The sequence below is a fragment of the Hyla sarda genome, chromosome 4 (genome assembly GCF_029499605.1).
Source record: "Hyla sarda isolate aHylSar1 chromosome 4, aHylSar1.hap1, whole genome shotgun sequence".
Lineage (NCBI taxonomy): Eukaryota > Metazoa > Chordata > Amphibia > Anura > Hylidae > Hyla > Hyla sarda.
In genome coordinates this window covers 173,344,417-173,361,691 of record NC_079192.1, presented here as the reverse complement: position 1 = coordinate 173,361,691, position 17,275 = coordinate 173,344,417, and the positions used below count along the sequence as shown (strand labels likewise).

The following is a 17,275-nucleotide window of genomic DNA, read 5'->3' as shown; positions in this document are numbered from 1 at the left end:
TGGAGCGGGCAGGAGTCCGGAGCCCGCTCCATACATACTGCAGAGCGCCGCATGCATCTCCCCGTGCAGACGTGCCTCCTCCCCTAAGCTCTCCGAAGCTACAGCTGGGGGGAGTGAAGGCAGAGGACGCAGGTCTGCACGGGGAGCAAGAAGCCACGCCCCATCATCTCCCCCCGCACGTCTGCAGAGCAGGGGAGAGAAGACAAATACTGTACACAGCTTCTCATCTCCACTGCTCTGCTTCGGAGGACACAAGCTGCAGAGTATGGAGCGGGCAGGAGTCGGCAGCCCGCTCCATACAGACTGCAGATCGCCGCCGCACTTGTCAGGTCCGGCCTTGCTTGCCCAAAGCCGAGCTAAGGGCCGGACAAATTCACCTGCCCGGCGTCCAAAACTGCTAGTCCCGGGCGTCGGGCGATAGGAATTTCACATCCCTGAGGGGTACAGTGAACCTTAACACCCCATAGGTGTTTGACGACTTTTCGTTAAAATAGGAAATGTAAATGATTATTTTTTCCCCCAAAATGTTCTTTTCCCCAATTTTACCATTTTTACAAGGGCTTATAGGAAAAAATGCTCTCCAAAATTTGTAACCCCATTTCTTCTGAGTATGGAAATACTTCATGTTTGGACGTAAAGTGCTCTGTGGGTGCACTTCAATGCTCATAAGAGAAGGAGCCACATTTGGCTTTTGGAATGCTAATTTTGCTGAAATAGTTTTTAAGGGTCATGTTGCATTTAGGAAGCCCCTATGATGCCAGCAAAAAACAAAAAAACTAAACAAAAGGGGCATATTATTTTGGAAACAACACCCCTCAAGGAACGTAACAAGCAGTACAATGAGCCTTAACACGCTACAGGTGTTTGATAAATGTTCATTAAAGTGGGATGTGAAAATTACAAATTTCATTTTTTACACTAAAATGCTGGGGTTACCCCAAATTTTTCATTTTCACAAGTGGTAATAGGAGAAAATGTCCCCATAAATTTGTAAATACATTTCTTCGGCGTAAGGACATACCTAATATTTGGACATAAACTGCTCTGTGGGTGCACACCTGGTTTCTGAAGAGCAGGAGCGCCATTCAGCTTTTGGAGAGTTTTGTCAGGGGCCTTGAGCATTTACAGAGCTACCTTGGAGCCAGAACAGCAGGACCCCCCCCTCAAGAGCCATCATTTTGGAAACCACACCCCTCAAGGAATGTAACAAGGGGTACAGTGAGTATTTACACTTCACTGGTGTTTAGAACAGTGGGCCATAAAATGACAATTGTTTTTTTTCTCACAAAAATGCCGGTGTTACCCCAAATTTTTCATTTGCACAAGGGGTAATAGGAGAAAATGCCCCCCAAATGTTGTAACCCCATTGCTTCTGAGTATGGAAATACCCCATATGTGGACGTAACATGCTGTGTGGGCGCACTACAGGGCTCAAGAGTCATAGAGCTATGTTTGCATTTGAGGCCTATGGCATATCAGTAGCTAGCGGTTACATACATTCAGCAGAAAATAAAAGAAAGGAACACTTACATGTGACCCTATTACAGACAGTACACCCCCTGGGGAAGGTCTATAGGGGGGGGAACTGGACATTTGGAATGGACGGGTGTTGCCTAAATTTATTTTCCAGGAATGGATGAAGTGTAGTATGCAATTTTACTACTGATATGCCAATTATGTTCCCAGAATGATGACCCAGAGCATAGCCAAAACTAAAAAATATGCCCGCCCCAAACCTTATGCTCTGAATCATCATTATGGGAATGTGATGTGTGTGGCCGTCCCTAACCTGTTGCCTCAAATGTGCACACCGCTCAGGTGGAGAGAGAGAGAGAGCGATGGAATATCCCTAGGAATGTCCCTGTGTTGCCAGCATACTGGACAGTACAAAAGAGTTGTACATGGCAAACTGTACCAAGTAGACTGCAACTTTTTTGTACCATACCCGGGTTTTCTGCATGGCGTTGTATGGCTTGAGGACTTGATCAGAAAGATCAACTCCCCCCATATACTGATTGTAGTCCAGAATACAATCAGGCTTGAGGACCGTTGTTGTGGTACCTCGCACAGGGACAGGTGAGTTGCCATTACCATGAATTGTGGTCATCATAAGGACATACCTCTTATCCTTATACCTGACAGCAACAGGTTTTCATGGGTAAGGGAACGGGACTCACCCTTGGGCATATGTATCTGGATAAAATTTAGAGTGAGGCCTCTCTGGTTCTTCCGCATGGTCCCACAAGAGGATGTGGATCTGGCGCCGAGGGATGTGAACAAAGGGATACTGGTATAAAAGTTTTCCACGTACACGTGGTAACCCTTATCCAGCAGTGGGTGCACAAGGTTCCACATGAGTTTCCTACTAACACCCAGAGTGGGGGGACATTCTGGGGGTTTAATACGGGAATCCTGTCCCTCATATACTCTAAACTTGCAAGTGTACCCTGAGGTACTCTCGCAAAGTTTGTAGAGTTGCACACTATACTACGCCAGCTTCAAGGGAATAAGATGAGTCTCCCCATAAAACTGATAAGAGACTGTCAGGGACCGACCAGGGGACAGGGAGAGTGAGCCCTAAACTGACCCTAAAACCGCTCTCCCTGCCTACTTGCCCATCCACCCTAAATGGTGGATCGACAATTGGGCGCCGGTCCCTTCCTAAACTAAAGTGCAGGGGCCTAAAAACACATACAGTGGTCCCTCAACATACCATGGTAATCCATTCCAAATGGACCATCGTTTGTTGAAACCATCGTATGTTGAGGGATCCATGCAATGTAAAGTATAGAACAGTGGGCTTCAACCTGCGAACCTCCAGATGTTGCAAAACTACAACACCCAGCATGCCCGGACAGCCAACGACTGTCCGTGCATGCTGGGAGTTGTAGTTTTGCAACATCTGGAGGTCCGCAGGTTGAAGACCACTGGTATTGGAGGTTATACTCACGTGTCCCTGCCACTCCAGACCATCACCGCTCGTCACCGCTGCCCTGGATGTCGCCTTCCATCGCTGTCGCCGCGTCCCCAGGGTGTCCCCGACGCTCCGGCAAGGCCTCTGCTTCCCCGGTGTGAGGTGAGGCATCCTCGCTCTCCGTCGCCGCTCCTATTGGATGATGGGACAGCGTGCGCAGCGACGTGATTATGACATTAACCCCTCCTCTGCCGGCTGCTATTGGTCCAACCAATAGCAGCTCATCTGGGGAGGTGACATGATCGCCACCTCCCCCCAGCAACAGGAGGTGATTGGTGGTGTATAGTACACCGCCGATCACCTTCTAATTCCGGGTCATCGGGTCATACGTGACCCGTATGAGCGGAATCGCCACAGATCGCTGGTGTGAATTCATGGGGGGGGGGGGGGTTCAGGACCCCCCCAGGGGTTGTCACGGGATGCCTGGTGAATGATTTCAGAAGGCAACCCAGTCAGATCCCCACCTGGCGAGTGGCGGGACCGGAATTCCCACAGGGGTACAGGTACTCCCTGGGTTCTTAAGTACCAGGACATCAGGGTGTAACTGTACACCCTGTGTCCTTAAGGGGTTAAAGAGTACCTGTCACCAAATAAAACTTTTAATACAGTGTTCCTTGTGTAAAAAGCAGACACTTTCCCATTCACTTGCTTTTAAAATTATCAACATAACTATGTTTAAAATGTAATAGAAAAAAATGGCCACTAGGTGGCTTTGTTCTGTTCCCTGACACAATTAATACAGTGAGTTTGGTCTTCTTCTGGCTTGGCAGGAGACCAAACTCAGGATGTGCTTCTGGCTGCACTAAGCTTGATTGACAGCTGCACATAAAGTGAAAGCTCCACAGTTTCTCACAGAAAGCTGAACAGACTGAAAGCTGCAGGAGAGCATCACTGATAGCAACACAGACTGAAACATGCACAGAGCCTGAGGTCTTCTATTGCTCACAGTGCTGCAACCATGTGAGGGCGGAAGTGGTCCCCCAGCAGGCTTCAGTGATGTCTTGCCTGCTGGGAAACGTTCACTTTATTCTGCTGGAAGATTTCAATTTGTGAGCAAGAAGAAAAGTATGGTACAGCTTTTTAAAGCTCTGAATTTTTTTTTAAGGGTGGGAGGGGTGATAGAAGTAGTTAGGGAACATAGCCTGACTTAGTGTAGAACAGTTTAGTTTGGTGACAGGTACTCTTTAACATAAAATAAATATAAACATATGTGGTGTAGCCGCATGCATAAATGTCCAAACTATTAAAATATAAATGTTAATTTAACCACAGTCAATGGCGAAAAATGAAAAAAATATCAAAGTTCAGAACTGCATACTTTTAGTCACTTCATATATAAAAAAAAATGAACAAAAAAGAGATTAAAAAGCCCCATCATAAAACAAACACAAAAATGGTACTGATAAAAGCTACAGATTACGGCGCAAAAAGTAAGCCCTCACACATCACTGTATACAGAAAAACAAAAAAGTTATAGGGGACAGAAGAGGACAATTTTAACCCCTTAACAACACAAGACGTAAATGTACGTCCTGGTGAGCTGGTGCTTAACGCACCAGTACGTTCATTTATGTCCTATACATAACAGTGAGCATCGGAGTGATGCTCGGATCATGCGCGGCAGGTCCCGGCTGCTGATAGCAGCCAGGGAGCCGCCGGTAATGCCGGACATTTGTGATCGCGCGAATGTCCATCATTAACCCCTCAGATGCCGTGATCAAGACGGATCGCGGCATCTGCCGCGGCGATCCGATCAGAATGGCAGACGTAGGTCCCCTCCCCTGCCTCCGCTGCCTTCCACGGGTCTTCTGCTCTGTTCTGAGATCGAGCAGACCAGAGTAGAAGATGACCGATAACACTGATCAGTACTATGTCCTATGCATAGCACTGAACAGTATTAGCAATCAAATGATTGCTATAAATAGTCCCCTATGGGGTCTATTAAAGTGTAAAAATAAAAGTAAAAAAACAAGTAAAAACAATGTGAAAATCCCCTCCCCAAATAAAAATGTAAATTGTCCCATTTTCCCAATTTCACCCTCAAAAGTGTAAAAAAAAAAAAAATCTAATATACATATTTGGTATCGCCAGGTGCGTAAATATCCGAACTATTAAAATATGATGTTAATGATACTGTACGGTGAATGTACTGTCAAAAATTGCTGCTTTTTTATAACATTTTACTTCCCCAAAAATTTATAAAAATGTATTAAGAGTTTTATATAAGCAAATATGGCATCAATATAAAAAGTACAGATCACGGCGCAAAAAATGAGCCCTTATACCGCCATTTATACGGAATAATGAAAAAGTTATAGGTCTTCAAAATAGGGGGATTTTAAACATACTAATTTATAAAATAACATTAACCCCTTAAGGACACATGACGTAAATGTACGTCCTGGTGAGGTGGTACTTAACGCACCAGGACGTACATTTACGTCCTGTGCATAACCGCGGGCATCGGAGCGATGCCCGTGTCATGCGCGGCTGATCCCGGCTGCTGATCGCCGCCAGGGACCCGCCGGCAATGGCCGACGCCCGCGATCTCGCAGGTGTCCGCCATTAACCCCTCAGGTGCCGGGATCAATACAGATCCCGGCATCTGCGGCAGTGCGCGATTTGAATGAATGATCGGATCGCCCGCAGCGCTGCTGCTGGGATCCGATCATTCATAACGCCGCACGGAGGTCCCCTCTCCTTCCTCCGTGCAGCTCCCGGCGTCTCCTGCTCTGGTCTGTGATCGAGCAGACCAGAGCAGAAGATGACCGATAACACTGTTCTGTTCTATGTCCTATACATAGAACATATCAGTATTAGCAATCATGGTATTGCTATGAATAGTCCCCTATGGGGACTATTCAAGTGTAAAAAAAATATGTAAAAAAATGTAAAAGTAAAAAAAAAAGTTAAAAATCCCCTCCCCCAATAAAAAAGTAAAACGTCCGTTTTTTCCTATTTTACCCCCAAAAAGCGTAAAAAAAATTTTTTATAGACATATTTGGTATCGCCGCGTGCGTAAATGTCCGAACGATAGATATAGAAAAGGATATAGAAAATGCTGGCCAGCATAAATATTTCGTTTCAATACATACTTTGAGTTCAAGTCTATAGCGCAGTCAATTTGTAACAAGTTGTACAGATTTATACTGCTGCAGCAAATAAAGTCTATGATGTTTGTCAACTATGCAAGAGATACTGGCAGTTATGACAGGTAATTTTGTATCTCACCACTCCCGGGTATGTTCGGTTGCGATCACCTCTGCGATCCCTTCTAAGATGCAGTCCTCGCAGTATATTGTATACGTATCAGTGGCGGCGGATGCCGGGTCGCGGACCTGCAGCGCCTGCAAGTGGCGTCAAGACAGTGGTCCCACAGCTCCTACGTGAGGACAGCAGAAGGTGGCGGTGATCGCCAGATGGTGAATCCGCAGCGCTGCCGACAGCAGGTAAGTGGCAATGCTGGTAGCGTCCTCGTGGCAGGGAGGCGCGCGTAGAAATAGTAGGTTGATTGACAGGTATCTCCGCTACTGTCTGGTTGCTTTAGAGATGGAATGTAGCTATATGAATTCCATATGAAAATGGTCTCAGTGGTCACAGGGGGACGCTGGACGCGTTTCAGGACTGTCTCAGTCCTTTCTTCAGCAGCTATGTATATCAAATATAGGTACTAAGTGTCGGAATATATACCTATAGCTCCTCCTCTACCGTTCTATGACGTCAGATCCAGAATTAACATTATAGTATTTAGTAAATTTATCAATGAAATTTGTCAATGGCATTGTTAGAGACTATACAGCTTCAGTTACAGACAATAAGATTGGTGTGTATATATATATATAAATAAATCAAGAGCATCAGATGAGATTATGTTTTTTCCTTGAAATATAGAAAATAATGAAATATAAAAAATGAAATATAAAGTTATATAAATTATATAAACTATATTAAATTGTGGTTGTGATAGTGTGTGCATATTAATATAAAATGAATTTTGGTTGTGATTGTATACATATATAAACAAATGTATAATCAAATCAACCTAATAGAGAATGTTATGGCCTAAAAATTCAACTTTATACATATTAGACTAAGAGGTAATTTAAGTGAGCATACAAATAATATTAAAAGGAGTCTATGCATTTTCATACAGATCATGATTATGCATATATATCAAATACCTTCTATGTATATATAAAACCCACATATACTCCTGAAGAATATATTGGTATCGGAATGTGAACTACAAATATTGAAAAATTCGAACTACCATTATTAAAAATATTAAAAATTAAAAATTGAATCCAAAGTGGGGATGACGAAAGGGAGAGAGCCCGATAAAGGGTCCGTCGAGGTGCTGATAAACAGCCAGACCTCGACGGACCATCCAAAGGGACCTCACACATTTTAGTCCAAGAAGCCAAACAGTTCAAGATCATTATTCAGGCCCCTAGGTGCCAACGAGCCAAACTCAAAAATCTTGCGGGATTCTGCTCTTGACATCCTGCCAATGAAATTGCCGCCCCTCCAATCTTGATGTATCAGTTGCAATGCTACATATTTTAATAGGTTAGGATTACCCTGATGGAAAAGTTTGAAGTGTGCCGACAGGGGATGTTTCTCATTCTGCTTTTTTATGTTATATCGGTGTTCAAGGATCCGTGTTTTTAATGCACGTGTATATATTGTTTACGACATGGGCATTCTATGAGATAAATCACACCCTTGCTGGCACAATTCAGAAACTCTTTAATGGAAAAAATATAGTCATTTGATGTGGATTTGATTGTCACTGTTCTTTTTTCAAACTTAGTGGATTTACAATTTGGGCAGTGGCCACATCTAAAAAAGCCCTTTAGATCCACCAAGGTTGAATCTGATTTTGTGTGTTTTAAATTGGAACGTACCGTAGGGGCTATTTTGATGCCTAGATTTGGAGCCTTAGTGTAAACAATGGGGGGTTTATCCGGAATAAGGTTGCCTATTATTTTATCTTGTTGGAGTAATGGCCAATATTTATTAATAATTAGATCTATTTTGCGGTATTGGGTATTGTATGGAATGATTACTTTGGCATTGTCTGTACTTGTGGAAGTGGCCGATACTGGGGTCTAAGCCTGAAAAAACATAGATCGGTCAAGTTGTCGGACTTTATCAAGGGATTGCTTTAGATGTTCAGACGGATATAATTTGTCTACAAATTGTTGTGTTAAGGCTTTGGCTTCTAGTTCAAATTGATCATTATTGGTACAATTACGTTTGAGTCTACGATATTGACTAGTTGGCACATTGGTCAGCCATTGTGGTAGATGACAACTAGTGTGGAGAATGAACCCATTTTTAGCTACCGGTTTATGGAATGTACTGCAAATTAATTTGGCAATATTAGTGGTTATTAGTAGATCTAAAAATTTCACTGAAACAGTGCTAATGTTGGGGGTAAATTTCAGATTTAGATTATTGTCATTAAGTGAATTGATAAAGGTCTCTAGGTTGGCTTTAGTCCCTCGCCAAATGACTTAATTCACTTAATGACAATAATCTAAATCTGAAATTTACCCCCAACATTAGCACTGTTTCAGTGGAATTTTTAGATCTACTAATAACCACTAATATTGACAAATTAATTTGCAGTACATTCCATAAACCGGTAGCTAAAAATGGGTTCATTCTCCACACTAGTTGTCATCTACCACAATGGCTGACCAATGTGCCAACTAGTCAATATCGTAGACTCAAACGTAATTGTACCAATAATGATCAATTTGAACTAGAAGCCGAAGCCTTAACACAACAATTTGTAGACAAATTATATCCGTCTGAACATCTAAAGCAATCCCTTGATAAAGTCCGACAACTTGACCGATCTGTTTTTTCAGCCTAAGACCCCAGTATCGGCCACTTCCACAAGTACAGACAATGCCAAACTAATCATTCCGTACAATACCCAATACCGCAAAATAGATCTAATTATTAATAAATATTGGCCATTACTCCAACAAGATAAAATAATAGGCAACCTTATTACGGATAAACCCCCCATTGTTTACACTAAGGCTCCAAATCTAGGCATCAAAATAGCCCCTACGGTACGTTCCAATTTAAAACACACAAAATCAGATTCAACCTTGGTGGATCTAAAGGGCTTTTTTAGATGTGGCCACTGCCCAAATTGTAAATCCACTAAGTTTGAAAAAAGAACAGTGACAATCAAATCCACATCAAATGACTATATTTATTCCATTAAAGAGTTTCTGAATTGTGCCAGCAAGGGTGTGATTTATCTCATAGAATGCTCATGTCGTAAACAATATATAGGGCGCACATCACGTGCATTAAAAACACGGATCCTTGAACACCGATATAACATAAAAAAGCAGAATGAGAAACATCCCCTGTCGGCACACTTCAAACTTTTCCATCAGGGTAATCCTAACCTATTAAAATATGTAGCATTGCAACGGATACATCAAGATTGGAGGGGCGGCAATTTCATTGGCAGGATGTCAAGAGCAGAATCCCGCAAGATTTTTGAGTTTGGCTCGTTGGCACCTAGGGGCCTGAATAATGATCTTGAACTGTTTGGCTTCTTGGACTAAAATGTGTGAGGTCCCTTTGGATGGTCCGTCGAGGTCTGGCTGTTTATTAGCACCTCGACGGACCCTTTATCGGGCTCTCTCCCTTTCGTCATCCCCACTTTGGATTCAATTTTTAATTTTTAATATTTTTAATAATGGTAGTTCGGATTTTTCAATATTTGTAGTTCACATTCCGATACCAATATATTCTTCAGGAGTATATGTGGGTTTTATATATACATAGAAGGTATTTGATATATATACATAATCATGATCTGTATGAAAATGCATAGACTCCTTTTAATATTATTTGTATGCTCACTTAAATTACCTCTTAGTCTAATATGTATAAAGTTGAATTTTTAGGCCATAACATTCTCTATTAGGTAGATTTGATTATACATTTGTTTATATATGTATACAATCACAACCAAAATTCATTTTATATTAATATGCACACACTATCACAACCACAATTTAATATAGTTTATATAATTTATATAACTTTATATTTCATTTTTTATATTTCATTATTTTCTATATTTCAAGGAAAAAACATCATCTCATCTGATACTCTTGATTTATTTATATATATATATATATATATATATATATATATATACACACCAATCTTATTGTCTGTAACTGAAGCTGTATAGTCTCTAACAATGCCATTGACAAATTTCATTGATAAATTTACTAAATACTATAATGTTTACTCTGGATCTGACGTCATAGAACGGTAGAGGAGGAGCTATAGGTATATATTCCGACACTTAGTATCTATATTTGATATACATAGCTGCTGAAGAAAGGACTGAGACAGTCCTGAAACGCGTCCAGCGTCCCCCTGTGACCACTGAGACCATTTTCATATGGAATTCATATAGCTACATTCCATCTCTAAAGCAACCAGACAGTAGCGGAGATACCTGTCAATCAACCTACTATCTCTACGCGCGCCTCGCTGCCACGAGGACGCTACCAGCATTGCCACTTACCTGCTGTCGGCAGCGCTGCGGATTCACCATCTGGCGATCACCGCCACCTTCTGCTGTCCGGACGTAGGAGCTGTGGGACCGCTGTCTTGACGCCACTTGCAGGCGCTGCAGGTCCGCGACCCGGCATCCGCCGCCACTGATACGTATACAATATACTGCGAGGACTGCATCTTAGAAGGGATCGCAGAGGTGATCGCAACCGAACATACCCGGGAGTGGTGAGATACAAAATTACCTGTCATAACTGCCAGTATCTCTTGCATAGTTGACAAACATCATAGACTTTATTTGCTGCAGCAGTATAAATCTGTACAACTTGTTACAAATTGACTGCGCTAGAGACTTGAACTCAAAGTATGTATTGAAACGAAATATTTATGCTGGCCAGCATTTTCTATATCCTTTTCTATATCTATCGTTGATTAAGGACTGAAGGAACTTATTAAGAATTACTACTGCCGGCTGACAGTCTCACATATGGTTGCTACTGGTTACAGCCATTGAGTTGCTATTTTTATAGTATTGCGCCAATCGGAAAAAGAAAAAAACGAGCGCATCATTTAGAAGAATTTATCTACCTTCCTATAGTGGTCAAATTTTTAACATTTTTAATATTTTATTATTCACTATACCATTTTATTGATATACTTTTTGGAGTGGTGTCATCACAAGGGCCCTGTGGTACACCTATCTCCACTAGTTTTTTATATATATAATAAACAGTTTTATTTATCAAACTATATCCTATGGCCATTTGTTCAAGACCTTGAGCCCCAATTTACCTTCTATTTAGATTTGTAAATTACTTCTATTAAAAAATCTTAATCCTTTCAGTACTTATGAGCTTCTGAAGCTAAGGTTGTTCTTTTCTATGTCCTCTCTGATGACACGTGTCTCGGGAACCGCCCAGTTTAGAAGAGGTTTGCTATGGGGATTTGCTTCTAAACTGGGCGGTTCCCGAGACACGTGTCATCAGAGAGGACTTAGACAGAAAAGAACAACCTTAGCTTCAGAAGCTCATAAGTACTGAAAGAATTAAGATTTTTTAATAGAAGTAATTTACAAATCTGTTTAACTTTCTGGAGCAAGTTGATAAATATAAAAAAAGGTTTTTCCTGGATAACCCCTTTAATGCTTATGAAAAAATATAGAATCCCGTCCTTTCCCCAACATCGCGCCACACCCCTACCCTTCAATTCCCTGGTTGAACTTGATGGACGTATGTCTTTTTTCAACTGTACTAACTATGTAACTATGTAATTTGGATAAAAAGTTAGAGTTTTTTTTTTTAAGCTCTACAGTAATAGAAAAGTATGTTATCATGGGTATCATTTTAATCATATTGACTCAAAGAATAAAGAACAGATGTAATTTTTACCGTAAATTGTACGGCGTGAAAACAAAACTTTCCAAAACTTGCAAAATTGTGGTTTTCTTTTTAATTTCCCCACACAAATAGTATTTTTTTGTTGCGTCATACATTTTATGGTAAAGTGAGTGATGGCATTACAACGGACAACTGGTCACGCAAAAAACAAGCCCTCATACTAGTCTGTGGATGAAAATATTAAATAGTTATGATTTTTTTGAAGGCGAGGAGGAAAAAATGAAAACTTAAAAATAAGGCCCAAATGGGCTGAGTCCTTAACCCCTTAACGACCAAGGATGTATATTTGCGTCCTTGGCCAGTGTGAGGTGAAAAATTCAAACCTGTGAAAAAATCAGACCGCCCCTCTCCAAAGTTTGCCGAAGCTAGAGGGGGGGAGGAGCAAGTTTGCCGAGGCTACAGCGGGGAGGAGCGAGGGCAAAGCGGGGAGGAGCGAGGGCAGAGCCATGGGTTTGATTTTTTCACCGCACGTGGAGGGCAGAGCCATGGGTTTGATTATTTCACCGCACGTCTGCAAATATTAAGCCACGCCCCTCACCCCCCCCCCTCCCAGAGGATGGAGAGCGCGAGAGCAGACAGTGCAGGGGGAGAATGAGGACATACACAGTTCCTCCCTTCCCCCTGCTCTGTACACACAGGACCTAATTTACCACGTGGAGGTTTAAAGTTTTCACGGGGGAAAAGCTCCTCCCCTCCCCCGCTCTGTACACACAGGACCTAAATAATCACAGGGAGGTTTCAAGTTTGCACGGGGGAAACACAGAGCAGGTGAGGGGAGAGGGAACATGCACAGCTCCTCACCTCCATAATGACTGCTATGTGTGAAGGAGACATACTGCACTGCATGCAGGGCTGGACTGGGTGTGAAAACCAGCCCTGGAAAAAATTACATACCAGCGTCATTATACCAGCACTTCGTCATTTTCTTGTTCAAAAAAGGTAAAATCATGCATTTTAACCCCTTAAGGACCCAGCCATTTTACACCTTAGGACCCGGCCATTTTTTGCACATCTGACCACTGTCACTTTAAACATTAATAACTCTGGAATGCTTTTAGTTATCATTCTGATTCCGAGATTGTTTTTTCGTGACATATTCTACTTTAACTTAGTTGTAAAATTTTTTGGTAACTTGCATCCTTTCTTGGTGAAAAATCCCAAAATTTGATGAAAAATTTGAACATTTTGCATTTTTCTAACTTTGAAGCTCTCTGCTTGTAATGAAAATGGATATTCCAAATATTATTTTATTTTATTCACATATACAATATGTCTACTTTATGTTTGCATCATAAAATTGATGAGTTTTTACTTTTGGAAGACATCAGAGGGCTTCAAAGTTCAGCAGCAATTTTCCAATTTTTCACAAAATTTCCAAAATTACAATTTTGCAGGGACCAGTTCAGGTTTGAAATGGATTTGAAGGGTCTTCATCTTAGAAATACCCCACAAATGACCCCATTATAAAAACTGCACCCCCCAAAATATTCAAAATGACATTCAGTCAGCATTTTAACCCTTTATGTGTTTCACAGGAATAGCAGCAAAGTGAAGGAGAAAATTCACAATTTCCATTTTTTACACTCGCATGTTATTGTAGACCCAATTTTTGAATTTTTACAAGGGGTAAAAGGAGAAAATGTATACTTCTATTTGTAGCCCAATTTCTCTCGACTAAGCACATACCTCATATGTCTATGTAAAGTGTTCGGCGGGCGCAGTAGAGGGCTCAGAAAGGAAGGAGGAACAAGGGGATTTTGGAGCGTACGTTTTTCTGAAATGGTTTTTGGGGGGCATGTCCCATATAGGAAGCCCCTATGGTGCCAGGACAGCAAAAAATACCCACATGGCATACCATTTTGGAAACTAGACCCTTTGAGGAACGTAACAAGGAATAAAGTGAGCCTTAATACCCCACAGGTGTTTCACGACTTTTGCATATGTAAAAAAAATGTAAAAAAATTTCAATAAAATGTGTGCTTCCCCCCAAATTTCACATTTTTGCAAGGGTTAATAGCAGAAAATAGCCCCCAAAATTTGTAACCCCATCTCTTCTGAGTATGGAGGTACCCCATAAGTTGACATGAAGTGCACTATGGGCGAACTACAATGCTCAGAAGAGAAGGAGACATATTTGGCTTTTTGAGAGCAAATTTTGCTCGGGGGCATGTCGCATTTAGGAAGCCCCTATGGTGCCAGGACAGCAAAATAACCCCCACATGGCATACCACATTGGAAACTAGACCCCTTGAGGAACGTAACAAGGGGTACAATGAGCATTTACCCCCCACTGGTGTATGTCAGATCTTTGGAACAGTGGGCTGTACAAAATTTTTAATTTGCGCAGCCCACTGTTCCAAAGATCTGTCAGATACCAGTGGGGTGTAAATTCTCACTGCACCCCTCATTACATTCCGTGAGGGGTGTAGTTTCCAAAATGGGGTCACATGTGGGTTTTTTTTTTTTGCGTTTGTCAAAACCGCTGTAACAATCAGCCACCCCTGTGCAAATCACCTCAAATGTACATGGGGCACTCTCCCTTCTGAGCCTTGTTGTGCGCCCCCAGAGCACTTTGCGCCCACATATGGGGTATCTCCGTAGTCGGGAGAAGTTGCATTACAAATTGTGGGGGGCTTTTTTCCCTTTTACCTCTTGTCAAAATGAAAAGTATAGGGCAACACCAGCATGTTAGTGTAAAAACATTTTTTTTTTTACACTAACATGCTGGTGTAGACCCCAATTTCACCTTTTCATAAGGGGTGAAAGGAGAAAAAGCCCCCCAAAATTTGTAAGGCAATTTCTCCCGAGTACGGCGATACCCCGTATGTGACCCTAAACTGTTGCCTTGAAATACGACAAGGCTCCGAAGTGAGAGCGCCATGCGCATTTGAGGCCTGAATTAGGGATTTGCATTGGGGTGGACATAGGGGTATTCTACGCCAGTGATTCCCAAACAGGGTGCCTCCAGCTGTTGCAAAACTCCCAGCATGCTTGGACAGTCAACGGCTGTCCGGCAATACTGGGAGTTGTTGTTTTGCAACAGCTGGAGGCTCCATTTTGAAAACAGTGGCGTACCAGACGTTTTTCATTTTTATTGGGGAAGGAGGGGGGCTGTATAGGGGTATGTGTATATGTAGTGTTTTTTACTTTTTATTTTATTTTGTGTTAGTGTAGTGTAGTGTTTTTAGGGTACAGTCACACGGGCAGGGGGGGTTACAGCGATTTTCCCGCTGCGAGTTTGAGCTGCCGCGCAAAATTTGCTGCATCGCAAACTTGCAGCCTGATACTCACTGTAAGCCCCCTGCCCATGTGAATGTACCCTGTACATTCACAAGGGGGGACCTCCAGCTGTTGCAAAACTACAACTCCCAGCATGCACAGTCTATCAGTGCATGCTGGTAGTTATAGTTTTGCAACAGCTGGAGGCACACGGGTTGGGAAACACTGAGTTAGGAAACAGACAATGTTTCCCAACCAGTGTGCCTCCTGTTGTTGCAAAACCACAACTCCCAAACATTCTCAGGCATGCTGGGAGTAGTAGTTCGGCAACATCTTTAGAGCCAGATGTTGCCGAACTACAACTCCCAGCATGCTTGGAGTTGTAGTTTGCAACATCTGGAGGACTACAGTTTGCAGACCACTACTACAGTGGTTCCCAATCTGTGCCCTTCCAGATGTTGCAAAACTACAACTCCCAGTATGCCAAAACTGTCCAGGCATGCTGGGAGTTGTAGTTCTGCAACATCTGAAGGGCCAGATGTTACAGAACTACAACTCCCAGCATGCCTGGACAGTAAGGGCATGCTGAGAATGTGTAGTTTTGCAACATCTGGAAGGGCACAGTGGTCTCCAAACTGTGGACCTCCAGATGTTGCAAAACTGCAACTCCCAGCATGCCCAGACGCCAAGGGCTGTCTGGGCATGCTGGGAGTTGTAGTATATAGGGTCCCAATACAGCAATGCATGTCGCTTTACGGCGACGTGCATTGCTGTAAAGGGCCCGACCGCGGCTGAAGATCTACTCACCTGTCGCCGCCGCCGCCATCTTCCCCGCCGGGATCCGGGTCTTCAGGGACGAGGTAAGTACCGGGGCCGGTCCCCAGCACTCCCCCGTCCCCCGCCGCATCCTCCGGTCTTCCTCCCGTCCTCTCCGGACGTCAAGGGGCCGGGCAGGACGGGAGGAAGTAACCGCCCCCCCTCCTGCGATTGGTCGGTTAACTAACCGACAGATCGCAGGGTATAGGAGGAGGTGGCCGGCTTGCCACCTCGCTCCTATGCTTTAGCATGGTCCTGGCTGTCTGTGACAGCCGGGATCATGTGAAATTACCGGGCGGTCGGGTCCCAGAGACCCGATCGGCCCGGTATCGCCGCAGATCGCAAGGGCGATTTCCCTTGCGATTTGCGGCGATCGCCGACATGGGGGGCATACATGGCCCCCCTCGGCGTTTGCCCTGGATCCCTGCTGAAGGATTTCAGCAGGGATCCGCTTCCGATCTCCGCTGGGTGAGCGGCGGAGACCAGGAAAAGACATGACGTATGCATACGTCATGGGTCCTTAAGACCCAGGGTGTGATGGCGTATGCATACGTCATGGGTCCTGAAGAGGTTAAAGCATATTTGTTCCCCCACATTAGGTGCAGTATAGTTCCCCCACATTAGGTGCAGTATAGTTTCCCCCACATTAGGTGCAGTATAGTTCCCCCCACATTAGGTACAGTACAGTTCCCCCCACATTAGGTGCAGTACAGTTTCCCCCACATTAGGTGCAGTACAGTTCCCCCCCAAATTAGGTGCAGTATAGCTCCCCACATTAGGTGCAGTACAGTTTCCCCACATGAGCACATTAGGTGAAGTACAGTTCCCCACATTAGGTGCAGTACAGTTCCCCCACATTAGGTACAGTATAGTTCCCCCACATTAGGTGCAGTATAGTTTCCCCACATTAGGTGCAGTACAGTTCCCCCCACATTAGGTGCAGTACAGTTCCCCCCACATTAGGTGCAGTACAGTTCCCCCCACATTAGGTGTAGTATAGTTCCCCACATTAGGTGCAGTCACTGAAGACAAGCAGGGATTTGTACACTGAGGAAAAGTGGGGCTCTGTACACCGAGGACAAGCGGGGCTCTGTACACCGAGGACAAGCGGGGCTCTGTAACACTGAGGACAAGCGGGGCTCTGTACACTGAGGACAAGCAGGGGTTGTGTACCTGAGGACAAGCGGGGTTCTGTACCTGAGGACAGGCGGGGGTTCTGTACCTGAGGACAAGCGGGGGTTCTGTACCTGAGGACAAGCGGGGGTTCTGTACCTGAGGACAAGCAGGTCTCTGTACACTG

General features: G+C 43.5%; 1 protein-coding gene across 1 annotated transcript in view; it reads right to left on the bottom strand.

The window, feature by feature from the left end:
- Positions 1-17,275, bottom strand: part of HCN4 (hyperpolarization activated cyclic nucleotide gated potassium channel 4) — a 485,567-nt gene that overhangs the window by 457,526 nt on the left and 10,766 nt on the right. The window lies entirely within an intron of this gene.